Below are 5799 nucleotides of genomic sequence, written 5' to 3' on the forward strand. Positions count from 1 at the left end.
GCCCGGAGCGCATTTCGGGGAAGGAACGAATAAAAACCCGGCTGGTGTGTAAGAGCCTTTCGCTGCAAACGTGTCTTTCTGCGGGGCTCAGGGACGGCCGCCAGACGCGGGTTGGACACCGGCCCGGGGTGACCCCGCAGCCCCGGCGGCAGGACTGGCCGCCACTGCACCTCGGGGCTCGGAGCGAAAGCCCCTTAGGAAAAGCTTGACCCTCTTCTCCAGGTTTCGTTTCACTCGCCCGGAGACCGTGCGTCCCGCCTCCGCTGCAGAGCGGGGCGCCGGGGCTTTGTTCCCTGCAGTCTCTCGCACCCCGGCCGTTGGAAAGTAGGGGTTCTTTTTCGAGCGGGCAGGGCGCGCTGTTGTGATCGGTTGGCGGAAGCTGGGGATGGGGAGACCCGACCTTGGCCCCTCGCTGGCTGGCTGGCAGCACCCCTGGCCCTGTAGCGAGCCCCTCCCAGCCCCGAGCGCCCCAGACTTGCGGGTTAAGGGAAGCCCGCGGGCTTTGTTTTTTCAGAGGGTTAGGGGAGGGCCGGCCGCTGGCCTGGAGCGGGCTCCTTCCCCTCCCCCATGCCCACTTCAAACAAAAGAAGTCCTGGGAGAATCATTTTTGGGGGAGAACTCTTTTGAAGGAATCTCTAGGTCCCCCGCCCCTGAGTCTTTACAACAAAGAGGGCTGGAGAGAGTTGAAGGAAAGGCGCGCTTTTATTTGGGGATCCTTTCAGATCCGGCACCTTCTCTCTCCCCGCTTTCTCACCTGATTAATGCTCTTTAGGTGACGTTTGGATTTGGGGGGGTTGCGTTTGGAGACTTTCAGAAGAATCCTCCTTACGTGGGAAGTCGGAGATCTGGCCTCCACGCGGTGGGGAAAAATCCCCCATGGAGTGAATTTATTTCTTACCGTTTCGGGGAAGATCGAAAATTAAGGAGTTCGATGGTCAAAGGGGGCTTGACTGTCCTTTTCTCCCGCGTAAGTTAGAACAAAGGGCCGAGGCAAAAGGGCACAATGGGGTGGGGGCTCCAATGGAGCACGCAGTGGGAAGTTCCCGCGCACCCCCGAATACTCTCCACGCAGTTTGGGCTGGAAAGAAAAGGAGCCCCCGCCCAGAGTGCGTTCTGTCCCAGTGCCCAGCCCCCCGAGACCTGCCCCGCTCGTCCCAAGTCGTGGTTACCGGGCCGGGGAGAGGGGCTCCGAGAGCAGGAAGGGCCCCCCTCCCCCGGGGGTACAGCGCGCAGTTTCGGTTTCCATCTTCCAGGGCCGGGACGAGGAGTGCGCGGCGCCCGGAGCTGCGCGCGTCCCCGCTCGCCCCGCGTGGCGCTCGGGCGCAGACCCGCTTCCACCAAAGACCTGGACCTCCCTTCTTTCGAAATAAGCTCAACGAGCCATGAAGGCTCCGGGTCTCCCTAGAAAAGGCGCCGAAGATTTACGGTCTGCCGAATTCCCCACGCTCTAATTATACACCCATTTTTTAGTTGGCGTATGGGTGGTGACCACTAAAATTTTCCATTTTGGAATAAAGAAAAAACAAACCACGAACGGTGCAAACTTCGCTCCTTTCTTACCCGCCTGGGCGGACCTTTTTCGAGTGGCATGTCCGGCCTCCCTGTGCCGCCGCCGCCGCCTCGGTCGGGCGCACGCGGCCTTGGACCCCCCTCCACTGCACTTTACGGGGATGATGTATTTTTCTCGTTCTTCTGCCGCCCAAGGGCGTTAACGGGTTCCTCCCTGGTAGAGGCCCTGTCGAGTGGCGCTCTGGGTGAGGTGCGGACTGCTTGAATCTCCAAGCCCATTCGGGGGTCTCAGCCCCCACCCCAGCCCCGCGGCCGGGGTGCTGAGCTGGAGAGCGAGCCTCCCCCGCCACGGTCCTACTCTGTTCACCCTTGCTTTCCTGGGGGCCCACGCTGAGCACGAGCCTGGGGCATTGAGGGGGGCCCCCACTGTGCTGGGGGATCCCCGGACCGACGCCGCTCGCCTCTGCCTGGCGGCCCCATCCCCCCACCCTCCTCCCTTTGTTCGCCTCCCCGGACACTGAGTTGAAAGTGGCAGGAAAAAAATAATTAGATGGAAATCAAAGATAAAACGGGGTGCGCTGGCGGCCGAGGCAAGGCCTGGCCGACACTCCGCTGGCGCCTCGTAAATCTTCGGAGCCTGACAAAGGCCTTGTCCTCCTGTTACTGGGAATTAGGAACTTCTCCGCGGCCTCCTCGCCGTCTCCCCAGCACCCCTTTTCGGGAGCGAGGGCAGAGTCCTTGGGGGTCCCCCTACTTCCAGCCAGCGCACGATTTCCCTGGTCCAAGCCTGGAATCACTTAATTCTCAGAAATGAATATTGTCATGGGGTGGGGGGTGGTCTGGACAGCGAGTGGCTGGGGCCCAAGACCTCTGTCCCAGAAAGGGCTGCAGATACCCCCACCCCGTTGTGAACAAAATAAATATGATCGGGGTGCTGCACTGCCCTACTCCAGGCTGCCCCACGAGGGTTGGGGGAGGACCGAGAAGGGTCGGGCGGATTAAGCCCTCAGCGACTCCTTTGTCTGGCCCTGGCCTGGCCGCTGCTGAGACCGGCGGCCGGCCCCCCTATGCGGGACTACCGAGGACCCCTTCTCGGCCCAGGTGTGCAGGCTGCGGTTGGGGACCTCGGACGCAGTTCAAGCTGAGTCAGGAGGTCCCCACGCTGTTAATCGGAGGTCTGCGTGTCTGAGGTCACGGGGCCCACCTGTGACCCACCCGGGGGCTGCGCCCCACACTTCTCCAGCGTGGAGACCGAGAAAACGTGAAAGAAGCCTTGGCCAGTTTAGATGGTTTTAAAAACTCGAATTAATCGAGAAAACAGTACTCGCGCTTCCGAAGGCAGAGAAGAGGTTTGGGGGGCGGGAGTCTTTTTTTAATTATACCCCTTGTTGTGGTGGCTGTTTCTGACCTCTTCATACTATTAAAAGAAATGTTGCCACATTTAATTTTTGTTGCCACGAGCTATGGAGGGTAGCCCAACATTTTGAAGTAATTTGATAAGCCTCCAAGTAGCAAATCCGAAAGGGAGGCTGGCGGCCCAGGTATACCTTCTTTATAACCTGAATTTACAATGAAAGCATTCTCCTTTATGGTTATAATAGATTAGATTTCACAACTTAATTCACCGGAATGGCTCCGTTTAAGGGAGCTCCGGCTGATTTTATTACGCCAAGCCAAATTGGATGTTTGTGGTCTTAACGAAAAGCGATTGTGACATAAAATATATAATTTTTAAAATAAAAAACCAGCGGGTTCGACCCCGTCCCCTCCTCTCTCCATCCCTCCTCACCCCCGGGTCCCCCAGTTTGGGAAATACCGAGAATTATTTGTGTGTTGATTTCTGCCTGAGAGACCGGAACTCACACCCGGGAAGGGGGTGGGCAGGGAGGGGGCCGGGCGCCGGGCGCAGCGGGCCTCGCGTCTCCCGCAGCCTGTCCCGCTCCGGGCGCCTGCCCTCCCCACGCCGCGCAGGCCTCGCACGCGGTGCCACTTCCCCGCGAGGGCTTGGGGCCCGCTGCTCGGGATCCAGTAAACGTCGTAATACCGCCCAACACAGGCCCTGGAGTCCGGGGGCCCTCGGAGCACCCATGGGCGCTGAAGGCTCTGCCCGCCTCGCGCGGCCCGGACGGCCCCCGGTGGCAGCGCGCGTCGGGGAAGACGGGCGCCGCTCTGAAGAGCCCAGCACAGGGACACCGGCACCTAGCGGGCTGGTCCGCGCTCCCGCAGGGCCTGCTCCACGCCGTCCCAACGACGAGAAGCAAGAGCTGCTACCAGGACCCACTGCGGCCTCCGCCCCGCGGCCCGTGGGGAATGCGCGTCAGCGCTCAGAACTTTCCGGGCCTAGCCAGCCCCCCGCCTCCGAGCGGACCCCGGAGCCCGTCCCTCCCCGGCCGGGAAGGGCGCGGCCGCCGAGCCGCGGAGGACCCAGGCGGGGATGGAGGTTTCGGTTGGCCGGTCCCGGAGGACCTGCCTGGCCCATCAGCGCCCGCGGCCTATTCTGCTGTCACTTCTGATTAAGGTCGGGTCCCATTCTCCCCGGACAGCGGCGGTGCCCTCCCCCAGCCCCGCGTATCGGTGGTTTGTTGAAGACAGATTTAGCCCCCAGCCCCTCCCGGAAGATCCGGGGCGGAGGGCAGCCCTCCTTCGCCGCCCGGAGGCGGGAGCCTCCGTGACAGCCCCACCGGGCGGGGGCGTGCGGGCTGGAGGGGCCGCGGGGTGCTCCACGTGGCGGCCGCAGGCCTCGAACCCCGAACCCGCGTGCGTGCCGCGCGTTGCTGGCGGGCTGTGGGTGCGCGCCTCAAATGAAATCTCCCCTGCTCCTGACCCTGTTTCTTCCTTGGCCCCAAAGCAGCAGCAGCTGTTTGTTTTTGTTTGTTTGTTTTTCCCCCCAGAATTCCTGCTGCTGGGGGAGAGGAGTTATTATTATTATTATTTTTTGGTTGTCATAACCTCCTGCAAAAATTCCCTGGCCTCGGGAAGTGTAACAATAGCACAGCGGATTTCTGGATTTCTGGATTTCTGGAGCAAGCGCCCCTCCTCGGCTTTCTCCAGAGACATCTCTGCCCTCGGGCTGCTGCGGGGACCGCGTCCCATGCTCTGGGCCGGCCCCCTTCATCGGCTTTCAGAACCTCCATCCGCTTCCCCAGTCTACCTCCGCCTTGGGGTCCGGCCCCCGCTCCTGGGAGCCGACACAGCTCTCTGAACTGGGGAGAAGTCAGTAGCCTGCTCCAGCATCAGCCGGGACTAGGTAGACAGAGGCTCCCTGCTCCGTCCCCACCCCACCCCAAGTCCGCTCCAGGTGACCCCTCACCGCAGTGTCCCTTCCTCAGGAATCCTACCCCTGTTTGCTTTTGGGGTCAGCGCTAGCCCAGAGGCTGTTAAAAATTAATGGGCCTGGGGCCCTGGGGGATGGGCGGAGCAGGGCGGGGGTGTCTGGCAGGAGTGGTGTCTGCCTGCTCTGGTCCTGCCCTGGGCGGCGGGGCCTCTGCTGGCCAGCACACTCTCCAGGTTGGGCACATTGTCCCTGCGCTGATGCTGCTGCCCCACAGCCCGCGGAGGACCCAGGCGGGGATGGGGGGGCGGGGGGGGGCTCAGCTGCAGACTCACCTGTCTGGTCAGGGCAGAGGCTGGAGCACTCTGGTTGCCAGCCCCAGACAGGACCCACCCTCCTGCAGACTCCGGTGCATACCGTGGGCACCGGCGTAGTCCACGTTGGCCCTCCTGGCCCCCTCCCCTAGCGGTTCCAGAAGCCCAGGAAAGTGGCCCTGGCTGTGCCCACGAGGGGCTGAGGATAGGCCGGCTGGCCGGCTGGTCTGGCAGTGTGTGCCCGGACTGGGTATCAGCCTCAGCCCTCCCTGAGTACACCCTCCTTGGTCAGGAGGGGAGGGGGCCCTAACCCATCCATCACTCAGGAGGCAGGAGTCTCACCACGAGCCTTCGGGACCTTCTCTGAAGCCCCTCGTCCTGTCCGTAATTTATTTACATTCGTGTTACACCAGGTGCGTGGATGTGACACATTGTCCCGGCCAGCGCGGGCGACAGGAATTGAACTTTAGTCTCCAGGCAATTACGGCGGCTGGGACTGTGCTTCATTAGCGGCTGTTACGCAGTAAAAGCGATCAAATGGCCCCTATTTGCGATTTAAAAATGCAATTTATTTTAATTTACGTTTCTGAGGACTTCTGGGGTTTGGCTGGGGGCAGCCAGGGCATCACTGGAGGGGGTTGGGCCGAAGCCCCTCCTTTTGGAAGGATAGAGGATGGCCAGCGTGGACTAGACCTGGACAGCAGG

At 61.6% G+C, this 5799-nt stretch overlaps 1 long non-coding RNA gene across 1 annotated transcript; it reads left to right on the top strand.

Moving 5' to 3' along the window:
- The first annotated feature begins 6 nt into the window (after positions 1-6).
- On the top strand, positions 7-1534 carry LOC111728767. Its single transcript, XR_002775943.1, has 2 exons — positions 7-967; positions 1254-1534. It is a non-coding gene; the product is annotated as an uncharacterized LOC111728767 (long non-coding RNA).
- The last annotated feature ends 4265 nt before the right edge of the window (positions 1535-5799 follow it).

This window comes from Pteropus vampyrus, unplaced genomic scaffold, assembly GCF_000151845.1.
Source record: "Pteropus vampyrus isolate Shadow unplaced genomic scaffold, Pvam_2.0 Scaffold227, whole genome shotgun sequence".
Taxonomy (NCBI): domain Eukaryota; kingdom Metazoa; phylum Chordata; class Mammalia; order Chiroptera; family Pteropodidae; genus Pteropus; species Pteropus vampyrus.